Consider the following 14014-nt stretch of genomic DNA (forward strand, 5'->3'; position numbering starts at 1 on the left):
TTAGAAAAAAATTTTTTCAGTCTTCTGTTTTCTTTCCACACTAGTACAACACTATTGCAAATGTAATGCTCATTACAAAACATTAAGACAAATATAAATAAGCAAACACACAAAAAAATCAAAACAAAGCCATGGACTACCTCATCCAAAAATAACCTCAATTAACATTCTGGTGGAAATTCTTCCAGACTACCCATCTCCCTGTCTCTCTCTAACTTTATGTGTGTATTCACATATTAAGGATTACTTGACTAGAAATAAAGTTTCTTGAGGTTGATAACTCTTCTTCCCCTCAATTTGACCCATTTTTGAATAGAAGCTTCCACTTGTCTTCCTCTGTGCTGGTACCTTTAGTTTTACCTACAAGGAGCTACTTCTTGGACCATGTAATACAACATGATTTTCAGATTGGAGCTATCTGAGGAGGTCAGGACTAAAGTTTCTGTTCATGAGGGTGGGTGACATGGGATTGAATTTTAAAGGGTCTGAGTAGATGCTGAAATCAGAGCTTCCTGGGCAGGCTTGTCTGATCTCAATCACATAGTGTGATTGAAAATTGTGAAGTAAAGGAGCCCCCAGCATGTCCATCATAAGTAGCCTCTTCCCCAGCCCTCTCTGGTCCCTACACTTTCCAAGAACCCATCATTCTTTGTGCTACAGGAATCCTGGGAAGATTCTCAAATAGAAATGTGCCTACTTATAGATATCACACCAAACCCTTATCAGGCTTTTCGTAACATCGTCAGTTTCTGGGAAGAGAGGAAGGCTTTGACCAAGGTCTGGGTTGGGGTGGAGGAAATGAGGAAGGATAGAGAGTTAAGGGAAGAAAAGGTTAGGGAAGATTCTGAGCCTAGGGACCTCCTCCAACGTGATGGATGTTCCAATAGCAAGAACACACACACACACACACACACACACACACACACACACACAAGACAGAGGAAGGAAGGATTAGTGTAAAGATCCAATATTATTAGAAGTTACGGGGATATGAAATGAAGTATAGCAGATCCCTCTCTTTCTTCTCTGCCTCTCTTGTTCCTCTACCCCTCAAGCAATGTCTTCTAAGCACTCAGTCGCCATTTGGCCCCAAAGGGTCTCAAGCTCCAACATCACGACAATCCTGGTTCAGTACCCACCACAGCCAACAGTTGTTTCTGTGTCTCTTAACTCAAATTCCCTAGAGTAGTGGCTCCAAAATCTGGCTGATCATTGAAATCACTTGCGACTTTCTAAACACAGATTCCTGCGGGGTCCGTCCCAGGGACTCAATCAGCATCTCTGGCGAGAGAGTAGTAGGCCAATACCTCTCTCTTTGGGTGGACTCTGTTAGAGCTGCTGATTGGTTGCCCGGGGATCAGGTGTCCATCCGAGGACACTGAGCTGTGGCTGGGGTAGGTGGAATCCAAGACACACATGCGGGGTCATTTCAGGGTTGGGATCAGGACAAACACAATAACACAGCTTTGTGACAGTGCTCTTTCCAATGCATCCTCTACTGGCCACTGGAAGTTTTAAAAAATTTTATCTATCAGATCATGCTCACTCAGTGGATTCCCTATCTTTTTTTGGATAAGGATAAAAATCCTTAACATGGTTCACATAGAGAGAGAGGTGAGGGCTGGAACAGAAACAAACAAAAATCCACAGGAAACAGTAATTGCAAAATTGAGTATCTAGGGACCTGAATTATGGTTTGGATTCCGCATCATGTTGTCAGTCCTATAACATCTCTGGCCTTAGTTTTCTCACTGTAAAAGTATGTGGTTGGATAAGATAATCTCTAATTCGCTCAGCTTTAACATTTTGATATTTCTTGGATCTGCACCACGGTTTGGGCGATAAGAAGCCATTCTGGGGTCGGGGGAAGGAGTTGGTTGGAGCAACATGGGTCATGAATACTTTCACCTCATATTAACTGGGGAGAAGTAACAGTGAGAAGTCAGTGGTAATAAGGGACTCTGTTTGCAAGATCCTGATCAAATCTTGGCATCAAAGACAACAAACAAACAAAACATATTCCTTCTGGCTTTTAAGGACACAATCAAATGATGCAAGTGAAAATCGGGATTCCGAGACTGTTCTTGCAAAAGACTCATTCTAAAGCCTGCTTATGAGTGTGTCCAGGTTTCAGCTTGGAGAGTATATGGCAAATGCTGAAATAATTTAGTCCCAAACAAACTGAAGAATTGATACAAGAGAAATGATATGAAACTAACTACCAAGAGAAAATTAAAAATTACTGTGGGGCTTCCCTGGTGGCGCAGTGGTTGAGAATCTGCCTGCCAATGCAGGGGACACGGGTTCGGGCCCTGGTCTGGGAAGATCCCACATGCCGCGGAGCAACTGAGCCCGTGAGCCACAATTACTGAGCCTGCGCATCTGGAGCCTGTGCTCTGCAACGAGAGAGGCCACGACAGTGAGAGGCCCGTGCACCGCGATGAAGAGTGGCCCCCACTTGCCACAACTAGAGAAAGCCCTCGCACAGAAACTAAGACCCAACACAGCCATAAATAAATAAATAAATAAATTAAAAAAAAAATTACTGTGGATGACTGGTCACATTGAGCTCATAATAGTCATCTGAAGGTAGATGAAGTAGCGTGTCAACAATTCATTGGCTGGATGATTATAATGACTCTTGTAAGTTGATGAAGAGGCTTGAGTTGCAAGTTTTTAAGGAAGTTCAGAAATACTTCACTCATTTCCACTGATCAATGTGTGTGTCCCTGAGGTCAAATATGGCATCCATCACTTTAACATGCTTGGGCCTTTAACAATTCCCAACTAATCCATGGCAGTAGATGGAGGCCAATGGTTGGATGGAAGATGCTCAAAGACTCTTTCGTCCATTATCCCACTCGCATCTTCCGTCTACTTTGGAGTTTGCCCCCAGTGTACCAGAATGCCCTCCTCTTCTGCAGACCAACATTTCTCTCTCATCATTCAACCTATTATGAAATTTTACCTTCACCAAGAATGCTGTCCTTTACTAGATGGATCGGGGCTGATGACTTTTGATTCCTAATGCTTAATTAATCACTCCATCTTCTGTGTTGCCACAACATTTTATAAATACTACTATTATAAGACTTAGAGTATTAGTTATGTCAATCTGCCCATCTAGGTTGTATGTTTCTTTACAGCAGACCTCATGACCACTTGTGTTTGTATCTCCCACACCTACCGTAGTGGCCAGCACACAAATACTTAGAGAAAGAGAATTATATCAATGATGGGGGGGAGGGAAGAATGGAGAAGGGGAGTTACCATCTCAGAGGGACTTTTACTCCAATATATTTTATAACAGTTAAAATGCTACACATTGACAATGAAAATATAGCAGAACACAATGCGGTTTGAATACTAGTGATTCAAACAGAAAAACGCTGTGTAGGAAATATTTATTTTGAATGGTGGTGTTTAAGGAAAAGAGAACAAGCGAGTTTAAATAAAGGAGGGTAAGGAAGTAAGGAGCTTCGGAAAAGAGATCCTGAGTTATCTGGGGGGTTGTTCACGTCTCCACCCAGGTCAGTTTTCAAAGCACATGGCCTTCTTTTTCCTAGACGTGTCCATTCTTACAGGTTTCCATCATATAAGAAAATGTGCAGGCTAATGAGGTAGGTAGGAGGAGGAGCAGAGGAGAGAATGAGAATTTTAAAAATGCCTGGAGGGATCTGAGCAAGTTGGAAGGAAAGAGGAGGGATGTTGCTATGGGTTGAATCGTGTCCCCCCTCCCCCAGATTCATTTGTTGAAGTCCTAGTCCCCAGAACCTCAGCATGTGCCTTTATTTGGAAATATGGTTATTGCAGATAGAGTTGTTAAGATAAGGTCATGAGGGTGGGCCCTGATCCAATATGACTCGTGTCCTTATAAAAAGCAGAAATTTGGACACAGAGACCCGCATGCAGGAAGAATAGCATGTGACTATGACGACGACCATCCACAAGCCAAGGAGAGAGGCGTGGAACAGATCTTTCCTTCACAGCCCTCAGAAGGAACCAACCAACTGACAGCTTGATTTCTGACTTTTGGCCTCCAGAACTGTGAGACAATAAATTTCAGTTGTTTGGGCTTCCCTGGGGGCGCAGTGGTTAAGAATCCGCCTGCCAATGCAGGGGACACAGGTTCGAGCCCTGGTCCGGGAAGATCCCACATGCCGTGGAGCAACTAAGCCCGTGAGCCACAACTACTGAGCCTGCACTCTAGAGCCCACGAGCCACAACTACTGAGCCCGTGTGCCACAACTTCTGAGCCCGTGTGCCACAACTACTGAAGCCTGCACGCCTAGAGCCCGTGCTCTGCAATGAAGAGCAGCCCCCGCTGGCTGCAACTAGAGAAAGCCCGCGCACAGCAACGAAGACCCAACGCAGCCAAAAATTAAAAAAAAAATGTCCGTTGTTTAAGCCACCCAGTTTGTGGTACTTTGTTACAGCAGCCCTAGCAAATTAATCTAGGAATGAAAGAGAACGTGTGTATACACATATAAGAATGATTTCTTAGGAGGGAATGAGCTGAATTGTGAACTGTGAAATACAGAGGTATGAGAGGGATGGCTGGCGAAAGCCTCGTCCGACGAAGAAAAAGAATCAGTTCCCAGGGCCAGCCAGAAGATGGCGCTGTTGATCGGAACAGCTCGCAGAGGCGGGAGGAGGAAGCCGGTGGGTCTTTCCAATTTGTCAGATATTTGCAAGTGGAGTAGCCCGGACGCAGTAATTGCTGGACATGCAGTCTACTGCCAAGCTGTGTCCAGCATCCTCGGTGATTCCTGGAAGGCTGTGAACAGAGACTGGTGGGAAATCTTTCTGATGGTTATAATCTAGACAGGCGCGCAGGGTGGTATGCGGGCATGAAATTTAAACTTTTGCTGCATCTGAGTGAGATGCAAACTCCTAGAGGGTTTGTGACAGTGGCTGTACCATTCTCTTTGCACAGCATCTTACACAAAATTAGAAGATGATTGTTCATTGTGGTAATAATTTTATCCTTTTGAGCTTACTAAAAAGAGATCATTTTTTTCTTAAAAAATTACATTTTTAGGTCAATAGTATTTACACCTATTTGTATTTACCTCTACTTAAATCTCTGAGGCATGCTCCCATTTACTTCTTAGAATATTACCAGCTAAAATTTTAATGTAAAAATTATATATATGAAGAATCCAACAGTGACCAAGTAATAACGATACGTGCTTACAAAGCATTTTCACATAAGAGCCCTGTTATCAAAGTAGATCTTACTGTTCCGGTTTTACAGGTGAGGAAAACTAAGACTCGTGGAGTTTAAGCAAGCAGGGAGTAGCAAAACAAAAACACACTAAAACCCAGTTCTTCTGACCCCAAATTGAACATTCTCTATCATTAATTAAATGTTTGAGAATTTTAGGAACTGTTGGAAATACAAATCAAACCACAGTGAGATATCACCTCACATTTGTCAGAATGGCTATGATCAAAAGAGCAAGAAATAACAAGTGTGGGTGAGAATGTGGAGAAAAGGGAGCCCTTGTGCACTGTTGGTGGGAATGTAAATTGGTGCAGTCACCATGGAAAACAGTATGAAGGTTTTTCAAGAAATTAAAAATAGAATGATCATATAATCCAGCAATTCCACTTCTGGGTATTTAGCCAAAGGAAACGGAAACACTAACTTGAAAAGAAATCTGTAGTCCCATGTTCATTGCAGCATTATTCACAATAGCCAAGACATGGAAGCATCCTAGGTGTCCATCAATGGATGAATGAATAAAGAATACATACACACACACACACACACACACACACACATAGTGGAACACTACTCGGACATAAAAAAGAGGAAATCCCACCATTTGGGACAACGTGGTTGGACCTTGAGGGCATTATGCTAAGTGAAATAAGTTAGACAGAGAAAGACAAATACTGTACAATCTCACTTATATGTAGAATCTTTAAAACAAACAAACAAAAAACAACTGAGCTCATAGCTGCAGATGGTGGTTGCTAGAGGTGGAGGGTGGGAGGTGGGCAAAAAGAGTAAAGGTGGTCAAAAGGTATAAACTTCCAGTTATAAAATAACTGTCATGTAAATAAGGGATGGAATGTACAGCAGGGTGACTATAATTAATAATACTGTACGTGGGACTTCCCTGGTGGCACAGTGGTTAAGAATCCGCCTGCCAATGCAGGGGACACGGGTTCAAGCCCTGGTCCAGGAAGATCCCACATGCTGCGGAGCAACTAAGCCCGTGTGCCACAACTACTGAGCCTGCGCTCTACAGCCCGCGAGCCAAAACTGCTGAGCCCATGAGCCACAACTACTGAAGCCCGCGCACCTAGAGCCCACGCTCCACAGCAAGAGAAGCCACCGCAATAAGACCGCGCACCGCAACGATGAGTAGCCCCTGCTCGCCTCAACTAGAGAAAGCCCGCGCGCAGCAACGAAGACCCAATGCAGCCAAAAATAAATAAACAAACAAACAAATAAATAAAAAGGAAAAAAATCCCATTAAAAAAATAATAATAATAATAAAAATAATACTGTATGTGCACTTGAAAGCTGCTAAGAGAGTAAATCTTAAAAGTTCTCATCCCAAGAAAAAAAAAATTTGTAACTAAAAAAAAAAAGTTAAGGAACTGATAACAGGAAATGATACCACAGGGTTCAACGTCTTCAGTTATTTAATAGTCTATGCGCCATTTGTCGAGCTATTTATCCTAAAAAGCCTATGAAATTTTAATAGAAATCCAGTGTTGATTATATACTTCTCTGAGTAGAAAAAAATGTAGACTCTTGAAATTGCACAGAACAGGTTTGAATGTCTCTAGTTTGGGCAAATTTTTCAACGTCATCAAACTTCAGTTTCCTTAACTGTCAAAAATAGGTAGTAATACTTGCCTCATAAGCTTCAACAAACTAAAATACATTAAGAATGTAATATAGTTCATGGTACCAAATAGGCCTTGCTAAATGGTAGCTCCCTTATTCTCCATAAATAAGAGAGTATCTGGAGGTTTAGCGTGCAAAGAACATGTTTTCTCTCAAGCAAATGTCTAGGATCAAAGTCAAAGTCATAATATGCAGCGTGGACTGCCTCACAGCCACACAGGGCTGCCAGGAGCACCAGCGAGCGCACTGGTTTCCCACTTGCTTCTTAGGACGAAGTGAGTAGGAACATTCCTCTTCCTTGAAGAGGCACATTTCTCCCTGGCTTGTGGGGCAGGCAGTTCTGAGGGCTTCATGCCCTTTGCTGACTTAGTGGGAGTTTTGCATGTAGGAAGAAAGAACAGTCTGCTATAAAGATCCCTGCTGTGGCTCAAAGAAGGTGATTTTATGGTAAAAGGAGTAAATTACATGACTTCTTTAATGTCATCCAGATGATTTTTCTCCTTTTCATTTTTTAAGCTTTGCTTACAGTTCCACAGTATTTCCTCACAACTCGGGCCCAACTAGGCACAAGCCAGAGCTTCAACAGTCCTAAACAAGGATTGCAGGGTGGAAGTTTTCTGACTGTGCCTTTTTAATTTCAGAATTCCATTTTACATGAACCCCTTCCATGCAGAGGAATGTTTATGTAGTTTACAAAATGTTTAAGGTATATTAGTTCATGAATTTTAGAGCTGGTCATGTTGACTAGGGGTCAGCCAGACATTTTCTGTGAATATCCAGATAGTAAATATTTTAGGCTTTGTGGACTGTATAGCTTCTATCTTCTGCAACTACTCAACTCTGCCCTTGAGAGTGAAAAAAGCCAGAGACAATATGTAAACAAACGGTTTATGGTTGTGTTCCAATAAAATTTTTACGGACACTGAAACATGAGAGTCATTTAATTTTTACATGATACCAGAAAACTCCCTAAAAACTTTTTTTCCCTTAGTTCACAAGCTATACAAAAATCGGCATAATTTGTCTAGACCTGAACTAGATGATTATAGTCATAGAATCAGTGGTGGATCCATCGAAGATCTTAGCTTCTCAAAGCCCTTCATTTGATAGCTGAGATTCTGGAACACAGAGAAATTAAATACTTTCCTCAAAGGCATACAGCTAGAAGAGTTATGGGTCAAAATTCCCATCTCCTGATTCCTAAATTAGATTTTTTCAAACCGTGTCATTCTACCATAATCTCCTTGACTCATACACATCCATGCAAGCATCTATGATGAATTTGTAATTAACCTGTGGACATAAATGTCTGTCTCCAAATAAGCCCTTTTGATCTCAACTTGGAGAGACTTGGACTCTGCAAAAGGACTTCTTCAATTGTGTTACTTGCAGCCTAATGTTAGGGTCAAAGAAAGCATGCAAGCCCTCTCTGTCATGACTTATATCACTACTAAAGTTGAATATTAGAATCTTTGAGCTAAAAGGGTCATTGGAGATTGTCTTGGCTCACACCTTCAAATTATATAAGAGAAATCAAGGTCTGGAGAGCCTAAATGAACTGCCTAAGGTCACTCATTGGCAAGATCTAGAGGACAGGTCTTTGGACTCCTAGTGCAGAGCTGTTGCAATTGTACCTTATGGTCTGACAGTTTATGATTATGAACATGAATAGTTTATGAAAAGGAATTTTATTGCTTATAATTAAAGCATGTCTTTTGTGTTAAAGTCCAGAGAAGAAGTATAATAATTATCATTAATTCCCAACTTGCTCTAATATATCAGGAGCTAAACTAGACATTGCTTAATCCTTTCCTTCTTTATCTCCATTTTACAGATCAGGAAACTGAGGCTTGAAGGACTTACAATAATTTTTTCCATGTTATGTAGCTAGTAAGTGATAGAACCATAGTTCAAATTTACTTTTCTCTTTAAAACCTGAGCTCTTCACTTTCCACGTCACCTCTGTTGAGTGCTTTTGTTTTAAGTCACAGAAATTTTTTCAACAAACTGGTATAAATTATAAGAGGGATTTCTTGGGGCAGGGAATTGAAAGATGGAAATGTGACTTCAAGTGTCATTCAGTCAGAACTCTGTGGGTGGTGGTGTGATGAACTGGGAGATTGGGATTGCCATATATACACTAATATGTATAAAATGAGAACCTGCTGTATAAAAAAATAAAATTAAAAAAAAAAAATCAGAGCCCTGTGACCCCTGGCTCTGCCTTCCCTGGCTTGTTGGCTAATATCTCAGGTGGCTTCACATAGGCCACATGTGTCCTCATGCACATCCAGTGAGGTCAAAGGTGAAACTGAGTCATCTATGGAACGAACAAACCTCCCGATCCTGGGGCTCTGATTGGACTAATCCCTGGACTGGTCCATAGGCTGAGGATGGAATTAATCCTCAGAACTCATCACCGGCACTTGAGGTGAGGTTAATCCACCCAAAATGAACTGCTGTCACGTAATAGAGGGAAAGGGTTCTCCCTCTGAAAAGGAAATTTTAGGGGCTGTTAGAAAAGGAGGGAAGAATGAAATTTTATTTTATTTTTTATCTTATCTTTCAGCCACGCCGCGCGGCATGCAGGATCTTAATGCCCCCGACCAGGGATGGAACCCGTGCGCCCTGCAGTGGAAGCACGGAGTCCTAACCACTGGACCGCCAGGGAATTCCGAGAATGAATATTTTATGGGCAACAAATGAATTTACTTTGCCACCTTCATACCCACCCCATTGTATTGATAGGGTCAAAGACACAAAATTGGCACCATAAACCTTGATAATGGTGTCCTTGACTGCTTGCTATAAGGTGGTAGGGGAGGAATTGCTCAAGGTCCGTGAAGCACACCAATCTTTAACAAGCAGATTTGGATTCTTGCCTGCACTTTAGGCATTATTAGATGAATAAGTATCAGCCTATCAAGGCAGGACCTTCCTAAAAGGTATGCGAGTTTTTCCTGGGGGCTAAATCTGCACTTTGCAGGGAGAAAGTAAGGGACTGATAGCGACCCAATCTTCTAGAACCCAAATTCAATCTCCCCTTGCCTGCCCAGCTCCGTGTCAGTCATCTCAGACACCCGCATCACCCCCTTTTAGAATAGCCCTCATCACAAAACACTGTGATGACCGTTACATGTCTAGTGTCTCTATGAGACCTCAGTCTCCTTAGGGAAGGACCAGTTTTTACCCATCTTTGGCCCTCAGCCTGGAGTAGCGTCTCACCCACAGAAAGGGGATGGCTACAACCAGATAAGCCATGCCAGCCATGAAGGGAGGACTCGGCTTGAGCCCTGGAGTGCTGGGGAGAGGGGGGTCACTTAGCTCCTCTGAACCTCCCCTCCAATGAAATGAGAAAATTAACAATATCTGCCCGATGGGATTTCCTGAAAAGCACATTATAAAATGTAAAGTGATGAAAGTGTTACTTCTTTCAATTTTTCACTAATTCTAAGATCCACATTTTCATGTGTTTTAACATCTCTGAAAGTGAGATCCATTCTTGCAATGGACTAAATGCTTATGTTTCCCCCAAATTTGTGTGTTGAAACCTAGTGCTCAAGGTGATGATATTAGAAGGTGGGGCCTTTGGGAGGTGCTTAGGTTATGAGCCCCCGTGAAGGAGATTAGTGTGCTCATGAAAGAGACCTCACAGAAGTCCTAGCCCTTTTGCCGTGAGGTTACAGCTAGAAGGCACTGTCTGTAAACCAGAAAGCAGGCCTTCACCATACACTGATTGCCAGCACCTTGACCTTGGCCTCTGAACATTGGAGGGATACACTCCTGTTGTTTATAAGCCATCCAGTCGATGGTATTTTGTTATAGCAGCCAAACAGACTAAGACAATACTGCAATCCACGTATAAGTACGCACCATACTTTAATTGACAGTGTTTTGTCTTATGTAGTATCTCTTAGTATTACATAGAATAATGGTGAATCTTACAGTTAAAGGTGTCTGAGCGTCAACAAAATATGATGTTATTGATATCCATGCAGTATTTTACCTCTAACAAACACCCCCAAACCTGCCTAAGAATCAACTATTCTATTTGATGTGAAACCAAAAAAACCCAAAACAAATGAATAAACGTAATTAAATAGAAACAGTCATAGATACAGAGAACAAATAGGTGGTTGCCAGAGGGGAGGGGGCTTTGGGGAGGAGAGGAATAGGTGAGGAAGATTACGAGGTGCAAATTTTCAGTTACAAAATAAATGAGTCACAGGTATGAAATGTACAGTGTGGGGAATATAGTCAATAATTATGTAATATCTTTGTAGGATGACAGATGACAACTAGACTTATGGCGATTATTTTGAAATGCATAGAAATATTGAATCATTATGTTGTGTACCAAGAACTATCAGAGTGTTGAGGTCAATTATACTTCAAAAATAAACAAACTCATAGAAAAAAGAGATCAGATTGGTGTCTACCAGAGGCGGGGGGTGGAGGGATGGGGACTTGGATGAAGACAGTCAAAAGGTACAAACTTCCAGTTATAAGATAAATAAGTATTAGGGATGTAATGTACAACATGATAAAGATACTGAACACTGCTGTACATTGTATATGAAAGTTGTTAAGATAGTAAATCCTAAGAGTCCTCATCACAAGGAAAGAAACTTTTTTCTATTTTTTTAATGTTGCATCTATATGAGAGGATGGATATCCACTAAACCTATTACGGTCATCATTTCATGATGAATATAAGTCAAATCATTATGCTGTATGCCTTAAACGTATCCAGTGCTGTATGTCGATTATATCTCAATACAATTGGAAGGAAGAAAAAAAGAAGCAACTCTTCCATTTGTCAATCTCAAGAGATTGCCTTGACAGCCCTCAGAGCATCCTGGATGCCTTTTATAACCCCCTATCCATCTCACGTGTATCCAAACATTTTGGGAAATGATTTGTATTTTCACTTCCACATACGCTAGTTAAAGTGTTTAGTACAGCACTTAATCTTACTTGTCCTTACTTTCCATTACCGTCTTACCACCACTGCTACCAAGCTTTAAGTAAGGGGAAGAATTCTGCAATGTCTTAGAAGGAATAATTTTAGTTCTGCTCTGGTTTTGTCACTAATTAGCTACATGTCTAATCTCTGTCATCTGCAAAACGGGGATGCCAACATTTCCCTCACAGTTATGCAAGGTCGAATGAGATCATATATGTGGACGTCCTTTAAAATTACTGCATTCTGAAATCTGGTGAACAGAAAAGCCTCTCTTCCCCTCGGTATATTTACCAATCTTGGGCAGCTTTCAAAATCCACACTTCAGAAGAAAGGGTGTCTTTTAAGGTGCATTTGATTACTTCCTACATTCACCACACGATCACTGAGATGATTTCTGTTCTCCAAAAATCTACAAGACATGGACAACAAAGTGACTTACATTTGACCAGCACCCGGTTTCCAGTAAGAATGTGAACCCCATTGCTTTAAAAGTCAGTGTCCCCTTGACTTTGCCTTCCGGCAAGAACTACTTCCTTTGCAGGGGCCTGCTGAGGGAAAACTTATTTTGATGTTTTCAAGACAGAGCAAGATTTAACTTGAAACTGTGAGTTTCTTTCAAAGTCACTTACCACAGACAAGCACCTTTTTTATGGTTGGTGATATGTAGTAAGCATTTACATCCGGCCCTCGGTATCCGCAGATTCTACGTTGGACCAGCGACAGGTTGGTTGAATCCATGGATGCGGAACCAGTGGATACCGGGAGGGGGAGGGGCAACTGTACTATGTCATTTTATATAAGGGACTTGAATACCTGCAGATTTTGGTATCTGTGGGGAAGGAGGGAAGGAAGGGGACTTCCCTCCTCCACTGCCACCCCCATACTGAGGGACTACTGTATTTGCGGTTTCTTCTTTTTAACTTTGTGCTTTCCCCTACTTTGCACACTATTAAAACTGAGTTTGTCTGTTACTTGGCTCAGGCTTAAATTATGAAGTGGGAGTGGGGTGGGCATTAGGACAGTACCTAATAGATATTTAGTGCCTACTTTGTGCTCAATTTACCCACATCACCTTGTTTCTATAGACAGCTCACAGAAATCGGAAAAAGTTCAGTGTTCTATATTTGAGATGAAGACCCTGAGGCAATTTGTCCAAGATCATAGAATCAGAACTGGACCCAACCTCCCTGATCACAGACCCCCAACATTTTGTTTTTGATTTTACGTTTTGGTTTTGTCTGGGTATAAGGGGGAAAAGGGGATGAACAAAAAAGTATTTGAGCAAGCATTTGGCATTATGTTTTTAATTCTCTTAAACCAGAGGTCAGCTTCTACCTTCTGAATGTGAAAATGAATTTGTCAGTGGATCATTTTCCTTTACATTTTCCTAGATTCTTAAGGCATTACAGAACAAGTCTCTAGCTAAAGGCATTCCGTAAAGCAGACAGCCTTAGGGAAGGAGTGGGGCATAAATTACATGAATGAGTTAGTACAAAGCTGCTAATAAAACCTACCACACAGGTAAAGGCAGAGGGTATAATTTTCTGACAAAGCTATTTAGTACCAACTACCAAGAACTAAAAATATAAAAAAATAAATATTTTTAAATTAAATTGCAAAAAGAGAGATTTACCTAAAGAGGAACACAAAAGTATTTCCAAGCCTGAGATTTATTAGTATAAATAATCACAAAGAAAGGATTACTTTTTGATTTTAGAGTATGTTTTCCTTGGACAGTGAAAACAAAGAATTGCTTTGTGCACTTGTCAAACTTCACTTGTGATTACAGTTCATAAGATACAATTCTTATAATGTATTCAATCTTTTTCATTTCACAACTTTTTTGCTTACTTTTAATGTGTGATTATTGTATTGTTTTACTACTTTCATAGCAAAGTTTTTTTTTTTTTCCTTTTGTTACTTTCCTAGTCTCTAAAGAGTAAAGGGAATTCCTCTTTGAGAAGTCTTTACATGAGAAAGGAAAAAAATTAGCTCTGAAATTAATTAGATTTCTCAGACTCACAGATACAGACAACTTTATATTCCTGGTTTCTTACAAAAACCATTAATAGTTTAAATGATGTAAGAACATAAAATAAAATGAAACTTCCAGGATTTTCGGTTAACAAAAAAAGTACAGAAAATACAATATATTTGGAGAGGAAGATGGAAGAGAATGT

Source organism: Balaenoptera acutorostrata, chromosome 17 (assembly GCF_949987535.1).
Source record: "Balaenoptera acutorostrata chromosome 17, mBalAcu1.1, whole genome shotgun sequence".
Classification (NCBI taxonomy): domain Eukaryota; kingdom Metazoa; phylum Chordata; class Mammalia; order Artiodactyla; family Balaenopteridae; genus Balaenoptera; species Balaenoptera acutorostrata.